This window comes from Cavia porcellus, unplaced genomic scaffold, assembly GCF_034190915.1.
Source record: "Cavia porcellus strain 051 isolate PalLab524CR breed Dunkin Hartley unplaced genomic scaffold, mCavPor4.1 scaffold_9, whole genome shotgun sequence".
NCBI classification, from domain to species: Eukaryota; Metazoa; Chordata; class Mammalia; order Rodentia; family Caviidae; genus Cavia; species Cavia porcellus.
Genome location: NW_026947492.1, coordinates 20,626,749 through 20,641,946, shown reverse-complemented (window position 1 = coordinate 20,641,946; position 15,198 = coordinate 20,626,749). Strand labels below are relative to the sequence as shown.

Here is a 15,198-nt window from a genome sequence, read left to right as displayed (position 1 = left end):
TCGAATCCACTCATCCATTCATTGTATAAGCATATATAGTGCATCTACTGTGTGCCAAGGAGTAGTATAACCATGAAAAGGCTATATTCCTTGACCACAGAAATTCAAACTCCATGGGAAAAAAACAAATGAGAAAACAAGAACAGGAAATTTGTGCTGGAAAAAATGGAATAAAGTGATAGCAGTGTTCCCACGGGATCTCGGTGGAGGAACTGCTCATTGCTGCAGCCAGGAGAGACAGGGATCGTTCCCAAAGGCAGGGAAGACAGAAGGGCTCTTGAGGTACAAGTAGGAGTTCCTGGGCAACAGGTGGGGAGACACCTTCCAGACACAGGAACTTGCAAGTATGAGATACTAAGAAGATGAAAGGGCATGGAATGGTCTTTAGTTTTCAGGACTGGGGACAAGAGAATAGGATATCACACCACAGAGCGAGGTAAGAATGTATTAGGCAGGGACAATGCCCTGTCGCTGATGCATAGGCTGATGGAGGTCTTCATCCTAGAGAGTGACAAGATGGGATTTGTCTTGCAGCCAGATAATGCGAGTAGCAGCAGACACAATGAATTGGAGTGTAGGAAAGATTGGGCAGCCTGCAAAATTTGACTGAAATGGGATTTGTTTGAGAGTAATTGATTCCTCATGATTACCAACCCTGAGATTTTTACAGAGCCTTTTTAGAAGAAAATATCACTTGTTTCAGGCCATCTATTTTAACAGTTTCCAGAAATTCTACTGAAAGGTGATTGTGAATAGATGTGGGTAAGAAATCCTGAGATCTGGATTCTAGCCTGCCCATGACTTCCTCACTGTGTGACCTTGAGCAAGTCAACTAAGCTCTCTGATAACGGCCACTGGAATCATGCACTGAAGTGGTCACATGTCCAAGCAAGCCGGGTACAGGGCGGGCTCTAAGGATGATATGGTACAGCTGTGTTATTGGTAATAATATGCAGTGCTTCTGATGAAGAATGAAGGAAACACACTGTGTTTTCTGAGAAGGAATGGTCTGATCTCCTGCGGCCTGGCAAGTTTCCATGATGGAGGTTAGCGATGCCCATGCCTCCCGGTGATCAGGGACCTTGGAGATGAGTGACAAGGAAAAGCTGTCAGGAGTCACCTCTGCTTCCAACATATCCACACCGCCCCATCCTGGTGCCCACCATGTGGGTGGGCCTTGGTAGGTCTCAGAAACTCTGGCTACCTCCCCAAGACCCTGCTTAGTATCCCAGAGTCCCGGCAATGCCCCACCCACCATGGCTGGCCTCAAGTCAAGTATCTTGAGGTCACCCTGCATTACATCATGACAGATGTTATTGAGGCTTGGTAACGACTTGGCCCTTTGAAAAATCACAGCCACAATATTTATCTCCATTAACATCCATGGCAGCACTTCAGCGAATCAATAGGATACTTAATGCTGAATTACACGACATGCCCAGGCAGCCTGTCTCTGCTGAGTGTAATCTGTCAGGTGACGACCACAGGAGTGTTCTGTACCTACTCTATGGGCACCCAGAATGGGCAGGGGAGATGTGAGTTTTTCCACTGGTGCAAATGTGCATTTGTTTACCTGCTAGGAACGAACCAGCAGTTTTTGGTTTTTCCAATCATAATTGCATTTTGAGCACCTGATGGCACTTTCCTCATCTTTCTGCTGTTAAGTGGCTCATGCATCATGTTCTGAGAGAGATCTGAGGTTTTGCTGGGTTTTTTTCCTAGTGGAAATCAGAGGAGAAGACTAATCTGTGTAGGGATGATCACAGATGATCCCCACTGCACAAAGGTACCGCCGTCCGCTGACCCTCCCATCCTTCATGCTGGCTTCCCAGCCCAGGTGTCCTAGTTCTTCATTCCGATTGATTTGACCCAAAATACCATTTGCCTTGTTTGTTGCCTGACCTGGGCTCCAGGGATCTCAAGGCACTAAATCCTCATCCATCACCAGCAAACTCGGTCCTTCTGCGGTGGGTGAAGGGGAGGTTCGCTCCCTCCTTGTCCTGGGTATCACCCGCTCTCACAGGTTCGTCGTTGGCTGCCTTTGGATTGCCTCTCCCTCCGACTTTCCCAGGGGGCTGGCACCTGCTGAGCTGGGTGAGGGAGACACAGGTTTTATTTCTAGGTTCAACAGAGACCCTAGACAGGCAAAGGGCTTTTCTGGTTGGTTTATTCATTTTCTTGAGAACATCAAATGTCAGTGTCTGTGTTCTAAGGCGACATTTATTCAGCGGCTTTCTCCTTGCTTCTGCCCACTGGTCTGTTGCTTAATTTTAAGAAAGCAAGGTGGGGAGGGGCCTCCCTGCACTCAGCCTGGCCCAGACCTTCCTTCTTGCTCACTCTTATCTAGTTTCCTCTTCTGTCACTCAGGATTCACACAGATGCTTCTCTGATCATTCCAGTGGCTACAAAATCTCATCAGCACATCAAGCAGCCAACATCACAGAATACTGACAAAGTCCCTTCTTTCAAAGAACTGGGAATTAGAGCAGAGGAGCAGCAGCAGCAGCACAGAACCTGTTGGAAAGGGTGCCCAGAGATGAGGGGACCGAGAGGCCTCCCTCCCGGTGCGCCCACAGATCCAGACTGAGACCATTTGCTGCTCTGACCTCTGGCCCTGAGAGGTTTGTCTCAGGCACTGCCAAGGAGGGGACTGGTTTGCTGGTGAAGCAGCCTGTCTCTCTGCATTAGTACCTTTTTTCCCTTCCTCATGGTGTGTTGGTAGATCTACCACTCACTTTGGTTTGTTCAAGGAGAAGGAGAAGGAGCTGGGTGTGGAGGCACATACCTGTAATTCCCAGCAGTCTCGGAGGCTGAGGCAGGAGGAGTGCAAATTCAAACCCAGACTGCATAACTTAGCAAGACCCTATCTCAAAATAAAAGGGCTGGGTAGCTCAGTGGCAAGATCCTGGGTTCATTTCCCAGTACTAAAGAAAGTGACACATCTTCTCTGAGATTGAACCTGGCAGCCCTGTTCTCTGGGGGAAGATCTTGGGGTCTGCAGGGAGGAGAGCTCGTGTAGGTTGGAGGAGAGGAGCTGTTTCTGGCTTGAGAGCAGTGATGTTGTCCATCCTCTGGAAGAAAGAGCAGCACTTGAAAGTCCTCAGCTAAACAGAGGGCTGCCTGGGACCACAGCGAGACCCCACTCATTCTCAGCCGGTCTCCATTAACTAATGTAGCACCTTTGTTACACTGTAAGTGGGAGCAGACACTTTGGCTCTCAGAGGCCCAGACTCTAAAAGGAGAAAATTATCACAACAGCGCCTTTTATTCTGCTGACTATGGTATCCCAAGAGCTTTATCTATATCCATTTGGCTCATCTTTTTGATTCATAAGGTAGATATTATTATTAGCTCCATTTTACAGTGAGGAGACTGAGGCAACAAGAGGTCATTTTGCCAAGGTCATACAAGTAATGCATGATGATCCCAGAACTCAAACCACCATGTAATCTGACTCCGAGGGCCCGGGCTCAGTTAATTACAGGTGTATCACATTTGTATAATTTACAAAGAATTACCCATTAATTATCCCATTTGACTTTCCCAACAACCTTGGCTCAGTTTAAGAAAAAAGAAAACAGAAATAGATAGTCATTTGTCTAACATAATGCAGCCAAAATATCCCCCCCCACCCGTCTCTCTCTCTTCCTCTGTCTTGTTCTCTCTTTCACTCTCTGTCACTCTCCTTGTCAGGACTTTGATGCTGAGTTGTTCCTCCAGTCTGTTTTTATATTTTATTTTGAGACAGTCTCACTAAGTCATTAAATTGCCCAGGTTGGGCCTGAACTTGTGTGATCCTCCTGCCTCAACCTCCCAGAGTGCTGAGATTATAGGCATGTGACACCATCCATTCCTGCCTATGTGTCATCATTTTTAACAACACTTAGCAGTTTCCTTAAAGCAGAAGCATTAAAACAGTACCCAGAAGCTCAATAACTTTCTGTAAGAACACCATGCTCTTCATTGACTGAATCAGCAAATGAGCTATTATCTTATGCAAAGTACTTTGTAGATGCAGCATAAACCGCAGAGCCCAAGAAAGAGTAACAAAGCAGTGATATGGATATCATCTCAGATACTTACTTTTATCTGGGACAAACCTGATTACCACACCTACCAGCATCCACCAGCATGTGAAGAGTACCTTAATAGCCCAGAATTAGAGCAACAAATAGTCCTAGAGACCACAATGCATGGCCCCCCACCTCTGTCAGCAGCCAGAAGCAACCATTTTTCATGCATGTTGGACAAGACAATTATCTTCAGAAGGTTTGAGAAGCGTGATGACATCTATCATTTTATGTAGCACATTAAAGCCAGAATTTAACGCAAGACAGTAAAGCAAATCTAAAAATATAAGGTAATATAGTAAAATCAATAGGGATTATTAGGAGCGAAGTATTATATCTGCAGCAATAAAGCCTTAGAAATCCAAGAAAACAATGTTCTTGTAAAACTATAACAAATGACTATGATTTAATCACTTGGTAAATAACTTGGTGTTTCTATGGGTTTTATAGTTTTATGGTATTAAAAAAAGGCACATTAGGGATTTATCCAAGATGTTTCTTATAAAGTGTGTACCCAGGAGCAGTATCTTTTTGACAATTTGTGCTTTTAAATAATAGCATATTATTTTCTCCATGGATCTACTTCCTAAACTTCTGTTACGCTTTTAAGATAACACTTACTAATAGGTTATCTTAGAACCTCAATCTTTGAGCACATGCAATTACGTTATTCAAAACTTTCTCCCAACTTCACAGAAAAGGCAAAAACTTGGGAATTCCTAGAGGAACTTGATTGTCCGAACTACTTTTCATTCTGCTGGGTGCTAATTACGAGATACCCAAATGCTGGTTTAGAAGTAGAAGGCATTTTGCTTGAAGTTCTCATCACCTATTTAAATAACCCAAATCAAAAGAGGCTCTCCCCATCCCCCACACAGAGCTGCTCTGAATAGTCAAATGAAGATTAAACTCTTGATTTAAGTAGCTACATCTTAACGGTAATTAACACGTACATCAAATACTTTTTTTTTCCTTTGATATGATATGGTACTGGAATTTAAACCCTGATGAAGGTGCCAAAATTAACTGCAATGGGAAATGAATAATAATTCTTTTAAGATGACTTTGCCCTTTGCATTCGTTTACATTCAAGGTCTTCACCAGGTTCTGTCCCCTGCTCTTAGGAAGTCTGCAAATCAGGCTCACAGGGCGCCCCAAAAAGCTGTGAGTCCAGACAAGAGAGGGAAACACAAACAGACAGACGTCTGGTCCAGGCCCATTTCCCGATTTCACCGAAGAGCACCTTCCCCACCAGTGGCTGGTCTAGGAAGACAGCAAAGTGGTCTTCACTGGATGATACCAGAGAAGGAATTCAAAGTGGGCTATGAGGCAGGGGAAGGGATCAAGGAACCTGCAAAGGCATTTGAAGCAGGCAAGAAGAGAGCAGACGTGGAAGCAGAGAGGGACTAATTTGTAGTTTCTTCTTAGCATAGAAATCCCTTGATTTAACTTTCGAAGGCAGTGATTCTCAGGGGAGAGGGTCTATTTAAGACTTTAATGAAGGCTAGAAATGCATTCACAATGTACATGTGCGTGTACACCACTGCGTAGGGAGTGTATCAGCCCCGCCTTTGACCCAGAAGCCCCACATTATAAACTCTTATTCCTTCAAGGCTGTAGTATCCTTTGTAAGTGAGCATCCTTGGAATTAACAACCCTCTGGAATTCTGGGTTGGTCAATAATGTGCTTAGCCCTGGGTCCCACATTTAATAAAGCTGGATACACAAAACATCCTGTAGACCAGTCAGGGTTTACTAAAGAAACAGATGTAACACAAGATATGCAAACATACAAGAATCCACAAGACTGGCTTACAGTGGCCCCCCACTGAGTTGGGTGAGGGAAAGCACAGAGGGTCTGTCTGCACCCTGGGGACCAAAACCGAAGATTCAGTCAAAGGTCTGGAGCTCACTGCAGAGTCCCGTGCAAGTCTCCACCAGGAGGCCGACGGGTCTGAAGACTGGAGCTCCTCTGGGGAAACAAAGGCAGACCCATCCCTCTGCATTTCCCCTTTCCTCCACCCAGGCAACAACAAGGCAGAGTTCCTGGGGGCATCAAAATGCTGTGCCGATTTAGTTAGCCTTTTCTTACTCAAGATGACACACATCTTCCCATTGAAAGAATCAGGGACATTTAGAAAGAACTACAGGAAAACTGTGATGGCTGATTAGAAAAATTTAAAGGCGGCAGTAAGAACCTGTGGCTGGGCTTGGCCTTGGGTGCCGAGGCAATTTCGGAAGAATCAGAGTTGATCAGTCAGAGAAAGGAGAGTTACAAACAGTCAGAAGTGCCTCCTGTGATACATTTGCCACATAGCATCTTTTCTGAAATCTGAGTCACACCATGTCGCACTTCCATTCAAACTCATCCGATGGCATCGCATCACACTTAGGATAAAGTGAAAGCCCTCCTGAGGCCAGGTGGGCCTTGTACGGCATAACTTCCACCTGCCTCCTCAAGCTCATCTCCCCCCATCCTCCCTCACTCGGTCATTCTCCAGGCTGGTGGTCTTATCTAGGGTGCCAAACTCACTCCTCCCTCACCCCAAGCTTCGGTGTTTTCTGTTTTGTTTGCTTCCAGTGCCTTCCACGGCTGATCTTTGGGAGGCCTGTCCTTCTCGGTAGTAAGTCTCTGTCGTTTAAGATCTACCCTAACCATCCCATCCAAAGCGGTGCTCATGTCCAGGCACACTGTCTCCGGTGCACTCATTTTCACCTAAAAGTCCTGTTCAGTTCCTGTTTTCTTTCTAGTGTTTGCTTCCCTATCCAAAAATCAAGATCCAAGAGAGTCAGGCTCCTGTCTGGTTTGTCAGCTTCTAGAATAGTGTCTGACAGATAGTAGACATTTATTAAATATTCCTTGAGTGAGCAAATAAAGGATCAAACAGTGGAACTGCTTCCTTGTAGAGTAATTAATGACTTTTCCATCAGTAGAGGCGGATTAATCAAGTTGCTTCCTTTATCAGGGATGCTCTGGAAGGCTCCTGGCATTAAATAGGTGGGGTGAGCCAAACTCTAGCTTTCATATTTGCATATTCATAGCTTTATGTCAGAGACAGGAAAGATCATTGGCTGCTGAGGTTTGCATATGATTTGAGTTTATGAACTAAGCATTCATGAGTGAGAGCTTTGTCCTTCATGGGTAATGTTGACAGTAGAATCTTCAAGAGATTCCTAGTAGGAGAGGATTAGATCACGGGGGTTCTTGCCCCCAGGAAATGATTAAAGTCACTTTCATGGGGCCCTGAGGTTAGTTCTTGCTACACCAATGTAGTAGTCAGGGTTTAAAGAGGATAAGATTTAATACAGGACATATAATTTATAGGATACAGGACTTGGGATATAGCTTAGCAGCACAAACGCCTGCCTAGCAACTGTGAGATCATGAGTTTGATCTCCAGTAACAAAAATAAATAATAATAATTTATAGGATTATGTTATAATATTCACCCAAAGAGTCAAATGCAAGAGACCCAAAGAATCCAGCTGAGGGCCTGAATCCCATGGCAATGTCCTGCATAAGTCCAGCTGAAAACCTAGAGCCCATGGCAATATCCACCACAACTCCAGCTGGAGGCCTAGAGACCACAACAATGTCTTATGCAGGTCTGCATCAAGAATCTGCACCAGGAAGGCCCAAGGTCAGTAGTGGAAGCTAGAAAGTCTGCACCAGCAGGATGAAGAATCTGTGCCTGCAGGCTGAGGGATCTGCCCTGGAGCCAGGAAGTGACACTTAAAGTAAGGACCAGAGCTTCCCAAAGAGAACTATAGCCATCCTCAGTGACAGTGAGGACCTGAGCTCATCCATCAGTGAGAGCAGCTGAGTTCATATCAGGAAAACCAGCCTGATAAGCTTTTTCTAGGAGAATCAATAGCACCCCATCTTCCTCTCCAGTTCTCTTTTTATGCTATTGGTAACAATCCTCCAGTGGGCCTTCCACACCCAGCACCACGCGGATTCATTTCAGTTGGATGTTACAAGTAGAACATTAGGAAACCCCCCACAACAAGTGTGTTACAGAGGAAGCCTGACCCCTATCTTGCACTCTGGTTTCCTGTCTTGCAATGGGATTGCTCATTCCCATTTCACCAGAATGCCATCCTCCTTAGCAACAGCTAATTCAGTGGGGCTGCCTGAGCTTGGACTTCCGGCCTCCAACACTGTGATCTAAATAAACCTCTTTTCTCTATAAAGTTAGGCTGCCTCCAGTATTTCATTACAGTAATAGAAAGTTTAAGCCATGTACCACTTTTGAAGTCATACAAACCTGGGTTCACATCTTGGTTCTGTTACTGGGGTTCTGGGGTGCTACTGGCTCCTTCCAGAAAAGCTCTTCCAGGTTCTTGTTGCCCTGTTCTTGTTGCATCCCAAAGAACAGGATGAAATGTGCCGTGCCAAAAGGTAGCAAGGTCTTACAATGATTAAGGTAGAAAAGAAGTATACTGCAGAGTGAGTGACTCACCAAGCAAGAGAGATCACAGTGGCCATGAGGTTAGTAACCTACATGTTTTCTCCACTGCCTTCACCTCCATCCTTCAGGCTGACGTCATATCTAGACCATCCTATCAAAAATCTTCTGAACTTTGCACCAGAAAAACTGAGGTGGCACTTCCTAGTTGGTCCCAGGTACGGAGCTTGGGAACTGTTTTTCTGCACATGTGTCCTGGACTTTCATAATTGATAGGTCACGTCCATTGCCCAGCTGACTGGCCAGGCCCTAATCTCCTGCCTCAGTTTCTCTACTTATATATAGTGGGACTCTGGGCAAGTCAGTTAACCTTCCTGACCCTCAGATTCCATATCTGAAAAATAAGAATAAAAATATGTATCTTGATGTCTTGGATATTATTTATGAATACAGTGTGTACATGTAAAGTCCCTATCAGTCCCAAATACCTAGTAGGGACTCAACAAAAGGCAGCTTTAGTTCTGTATTCATAATCTGCTCTGCGAACAATGTTTGATAAGAAGACTGATTTCCTGGCAATGTTCAAGCAAGAAAGCTAGGTAGCCGATGGCTTTTGTTTTCCTGAGAAAGTAGTTTGTCTCTGCGAATTCTTTTCTAACACAAATCAAAGTGAATATCCTGATATAAACTTAGTTCCAAGTACCTAGGTTACCTGCTTCCTAGATAGAGTTTCAAATTTCTCTGCAATGAATCTAGTGATCCCCTCTGCCACCGTCCCTCCTCCCAGAGGACAGAGCCATAGTTCTCTGTGGTGTCATCTGCTTTAACGGATGCCACCTGCCAGCTCTTGGCTTGTTTGCTTACAAGGGCCCCGGGCTGCTGCTTTTGGGACTGATTCTGCACCCTCAGTCTAGGAGGCAAGGAAAACTGCAGGGCTCTGTGCCCTCCCTCAGATTCACCTCGTGCAGCCACAAAGCTGTTTGCCTGTGAAAGAATCCTCCTAAGTTCTCAACACCAGTCCAGCCTGGCCTCATGGAAGACTGGAAGATGGCATGACATAGGAAACAAATGCAAGTTTTGGAGCACATTTGGTAAGATTTGCTCACTGGAATTTCTAAATTTAATCCTCAAAATGCCTGAGAGGCTCAATTGACTCCCCTGTGAGATGGAAATCCAGTTGCCCACCTCAGGGCCTGGTCATGAATGACTGGTGAGATCATGCAAAGGATTTCGAGGGCCACACTGGACTGTCAAGTGTTGCTCCTTTCTTTGTGCCCAGCACCTCATCTCTACCCCACCCAGGTCCTCCAGAGAGAGTTCTTGGGACACCGCCCTGTCTAATCAGTCAACAGAAGGGTTTCTGCTGCTGCTAACTTAGTTTCTCCATCCTAGTGAAGACTTGATATGGCCGTGCCACAGACCTTCAAGCAGCATGGCCCCTTTTTATAAAGGAATTCCAGTTCCCTCCAGCTTTCCCTCCTGGGAAAGCTTTCCCCTTTCCTGGCCCATTCTAGCTTCTCTCCCATCCATCCTCCCAAACCTGCATCTCACAGCTCCCCTCGAAGCCACACTAATTGGCAAGGGCACCTCAGTAATATCACTTCTGTGCCTTTAGCTATGCCATCACTTTGATGAAAGATTTCCTTGTAGTCTCCCACCCAGGGCCCTGCACCCTGGGAGGCAGGGTAATGCAATCACTGTGTCTGTGGGGCATGAACAGGGAGGCTAATGCCAGGCTTCACGGCTGGGGCACACATGCATCCCACTACTCCAGACACCCATGCAGGACTCTATCCTCTAACCTTACCTGCTGCCAGGGACATATGAAGGAGCCTGCTCCCCAGACATGTGACAGTGGGACTTAATAAGAAATGCAGGCAGGAGGCAGAGGAAGCCACATCTATTATAGGAGGCAGCCATCCTTTCCAAGAAAGAAGTTCCATCCCAGAGCTGTGTGCTCCTTGCTTCTGGAACCTGGGGTAAGAAGCTGATGGTGACCTGGGGCTTCAAACATTTGCTTAACCTCTGGATCCATCATCATTGGGGCTGTTACAACTAATCTAGACTCACTGCCATGATGTAAGCAGATAACCCAAGGGGTTTTCTTCTTTTAGTCCCTATAGTATCCCCGCACAGCTCACCCAGGTCCTGGGGGACAGGATAGTATGACAGTTGGGAGCTTTTGATCCAACAAGCATGAGTTTATGCCCACTCTCTGCTATCTAGGAGCTGTGACCTTGTACTTTTGTTATTAAACCCAGTTTCCTTAACTATGTAGAGGGAGGACTGACAAATATACCTACTCACGGAGGACTGGAAGGGTTAAAAGACATAAAACAAGAGAAGTGCTTTGCAGAGTGGGCATTAATGACAACAATCAATAATCATAGAAATGACAATAAACATTTATCGAGGACTCTCGGAAATTGAATTAGGTACTGGGAACACTGAGATGGGAAAGATACAGTCTCTGTGCAGAGAGCACGGCCATAAAAGTAGACAGAGTTAGCGTGGGGAATAGGGGAACACAGCTCCACATTAGGATTCTTCCTCATAACATGCCAAAATCTGCTTTCCTAATTCTCTTCCCACTGGCCTGAGTTCAGCCCCCGGAGCACCCAAAACGTCCCAACCCTTCTTCCACGTGACAGTCTTTCAGCCCTTTGAAGAGCACAAATCACACCCCTTAAGTTCCCTCTTTTCCAGGCTAAACGGGCCTAATTCCAGTCTGAAAATAATAAGCCTGCCTTATCTCTCTGCATGCCTCTCTCCAAGGAACAAAAGCTATTTTACCAGCCCCAGCTCATCCATCTTCTCAGCACTGTGGGCCCACAAAGAAAGGAAGATTTACCTGCCCAGGCGCAGGCCCAATACCAGGAGAAATTCAGTTCAATTCACGTTCTCCCCGGGGTGCCCCAGCTGGGACCCCGAAGACCCCAGCACAGAATCAGAACCGTGCCTGTGGCCCAATTCTCTGCAAACACATCCCACCAAGCTTAGCTGGTGAGACGTTCACTTCCCAGCTCGTCACATAGACCAGCCAGGCATCAGGAGATTTGAGGTCATCGGGACCGGGGGTGAGAACATTATCTGGGATGTGTTTAATAAAGACACCAGGGCCCATGCTCATCCATCCACTCACAAGAAATTCTGATTTAACTGTTCTTGGTGCCTTGGCATCAATATACTTTTCAAAGTTCTCTGGGGCATTTAGGTATGGCAGCCAGGATTAAGACCCATCTAACCCATCTATCCTAGCTTAGTATTTCCTTTTGCACTTGAGAAGACCTAAAGAGTGGAAGCGGTTTGTCCAAGGTCACAAAGCTAATTGAATAAGAGGACAGAATTAGAACTCCTGACTTCTGAGTTTCATTCCAGGAACTTTTATATGACTACCTGGAAATTACCATGCTGATTTCATGCCAAAATCTACTTTGTGTGCCATTAAGTACTGGGAGAAATAGATAAGGATGCTAACTCTTTCAACCCAGTATTTTAATTTTTCCCTCTTTTATCTTTTACTTTTTCTTGTTTTGTTGTGTTCCGTTGTGTCATGTTGTGTTTATGCTGGTGATGGAACCCAGGACCCCGTCCTACTGTCTTAGTTATGTTTCTCTTGTGGCCGAGACAAAATACCTGATACCCAAAGTTAAAGCAGGAAAGGTTTAGTTAGCTCACTGTTTGTGGAGGTTTCAGTCCAGAATCAGCTGGCTCCAAGGCAGCGTGGCATGGCAGACAGGCATCACAGAAAAGAAACAGTTCATGGTGGGCAGTAGCAAAGTAAGCAAGAGACAAGACAGGCTTCTTTATTTCTCTTGAATTATATGCAGGCTACCAGAATTAGGGCAGTGCCAAACCAATCACTGGGCAGATTTAGTAATCACCCACCCTTAATCCTAGCACCCTGCATTCTAGTATGGTACCACGAATCAGTCCCAGCATCTCACACTCTAGACTCAGCCACCTCTGAAAAACCCCACTATGACCACATGAGGCCTCGAGAGGACACTGAGACACAGCCATAACACCCAGCCTCTGCGTTTCTTTCTTCTTTGTCCCCCCTTTCCCTGTGGATCCTGTGTTAAAATGTCGTGTCAAAATGCCACCCACAAAGGGACGCCTCTATGCAGTCTTCAGCCAAAAGGATTATACAGAAAAGAACCTCATCATAAGTTAAGAGCCAAAAGCAATTCTTAAAACCAAATTAAGCTTCTGAGCATTCAGCAATGCCTCTTTAGAAATCCACCCATCAAGTTCACTCCCCTGCTAGATAAAGGTGATAGGAGGGGGAAAGAAAGCAACAATATTAAAATTCCAGAAATGCAATCTGAAATAAATAAGTGATATTTTCTGGCCAAGGTAATGCAAGGGTTTTAGTTCCCAATATGATGGAGCTACTTTACATTTTAATAAATGCACATTGAGAAAATAATATTATTGCTCCGATATTGGGAGATTATTTGTGAACATAAAATATTAGAACTTGTCAGGAAGGCATTCATTTTCTTTTGCCTCCTTTCTCTACTGCAATATTCTTTCACCTAATAGGAGATGATTGCAAAAATAATTATATGAAACAGTGGACAACATACAGAAAATAAGTAGCAAAAAAATGAAGGTTATCTGGCATTAGATGGGAAACATGAGAAAGGAAGTGTGTGGGGAAGCAGGGGTGGTAATTTCACATCCATCAGATGATTACGGAGTGGGTGGGAAAAATTAAGGCGACTGATTGGCTGCTGAACGGTCTGATCCCAGGTGGAAATCAGAACTTGGAGCAGAACTCATTAGCCACGTTATGTATTTCCTGTGTCCATGTGGAAAAATCAAAAACAGATGGAGTTTTAATTTGGAGAAAATGACCTACCCCTACATTGCTTCCACGGCTAAGCCTATAACCATAGAGGACAGGGACCCATAGCCAATCCCTGATAGTTCTTGAAATTGCATGCGTTCACACGTGCATACTAATCTGAAAAGAGACTCCGTGCTTTTTTTTTTTTTTTTTTTTTTTGTCTTTTTCCTTTTTGTCAGTACCAGGGATCGAACTCATGACTGCCTGCTTGCAAGGCAGGCACTTATGCCGCTGAGCTAAATCCCCAGCCCCTACTCCGTGCTTTTTAATATGTTTCCAAAGGAGCTGTTTACCAAAAATAAATAAAGATCTAAAAAAAATTGAGGCTGGGGATTTAGCTCAGTGGCATAAGCACCTACCTAGCAAATGTGTGGTTGTGAGTTCGATCCCTGGTACCAAAAAAAAAAAAAAAAAAGAGAATCCTCACATTGGTCCATCTCCTTCATTAAAAAAATAACCAAAAAGCTGCCCCCAGGAAGTAGTGTTGCAATTCTGCAAAAAATTAAATGTAAGAGTTATCATGGGCCCAGGAGCCCCCTCCCATGGATGAAAACATGTATTTATACAAATGTTTATCTGGTACTCACTGAGCACTGGGCACTAAGAACTGGGTGAAGTACATTACAGTTGTTACCTCACTTAATTTCCCCTCTCTGACGGAGGTCCAGTTATTATCCCCACCTCTCAGACACTTCGATTTCCATTAAAAAACTTTCCCAAGGTCACGAGGCTAAGAAAGAGTGGGAGCAGATATTAACATGGGCACTCGGTCTCCTGCATGTGCCTCCTTGACCCCAAAGGCAGTCTGCCAAGCTGCCTCTTTCTGCAAGAATCACCACAATCCTGGAGATGCCTTTCCAACAGTCTCCCCCTGCAAGGCCTGCCTGAGTCACACTCCGAAGGCCCACAGCACTTTGGGCTAAGTTTCACCTTTGTATGTGTGAGTAGCTGATAGTCTCAGCTCTCTGCACTGTCTGCTTCTGTCCAGATCTGCAGGGAGCAGGGAGGCTGCAGAGGCAGCTTCAAAGGGCCAAGCTGGAAACTGCTCCCCTGGAGATGGGAGGCCTTCCACGGGGAAGGATGGATCCCACCAGCAAAGCCTCCGCAGCCCATACTGTAGCCCTGGCACTTCAGAGGAGAGAAGGGAGCCTGCCAGACTCTCCTTATTTGCCTCCCTCATCCCCTTCCATTACAGGACCAGAGCCTTGCATTTGTAGAGCGCTCTGCAGCCCACAGACTTCCATGGCAAAAAATCCTTTCCGAGTGAGGAGATGGTGCTGGGTTAGCCTGTCATCAGTGTCCCTTTTGTCCTTGATCCCCACGTGTTATTGGCTAATATGAAACACTGCCTGGGGAACTGTCCAACACAACCCCTGTGCAGATCACAACACTCCTGCCCTCTTAGGGCCATTCTCCTGTTAAAGAAGTGGGGTATCATATTGTGCATCGGTCCACAGTACAGGATCTGGAGTCAGGTCAGAGCTAACCATGCAGCTGAATAAATGCATGATCTTGGGGCAGTTTATTTAACTTCTCTGAATCTCAGTTTCTTTATCTATAAAATGGAAATAATAACAGTATTTCCTAGCAACCCTGTGTTTTTCTGAGGACTCGTGGGAGATAGCTACATAAAATCCTTATTTCTCCGCCTGTCACATAATAAGTGTTCAATTAATGTTAGCAGCTATTTCGAATAATTGGAAAAAATGTCACATAGGAATAAGCTGGAATTGTGAATGGGTCTCAGTCTTTGTTGCATAGTACAATCACAGGCAGTTTAAAAACTCGTAGTCACTACCCCATCCAGTAAAATCAGCGTCACTGGTGAGAAACAAATTGTTATTTTTCTGTGCTCTCAGATTTC

General features: G+C 45.2%; 1 protein-coding gene and 1 long non-coding RNA gene across 7 annotated transcripts in view; one reads left to right on the top strand and one right to left on the bottom strand.

Moving 5' to 3' along the window:
* Nucleotides 1-15,198, top strand: part of Kirrel3 (kirre like nephrin family adhesion molecule 3) — a 547,843-nt gene that overhangs the window by 366,574 nt on the left and 166,071 nt on the right. The window lies entirely within an intron of this gene.
* Nucleotides 385-3,058, bottom strand: LOC134477542 (uncharacterized). Its single transcript, XR_010049559.1, has 4 exons — nt 2,786-3,058; nt 1,903-2,090; nt 1,574-1,718; nt 385-1,081 (listed from the first exon to the last, which is right to left on the bottom strand). It is a non-coding gene; the product is annotated as an uncharacterized LOC134477542 (long non-coding RNA).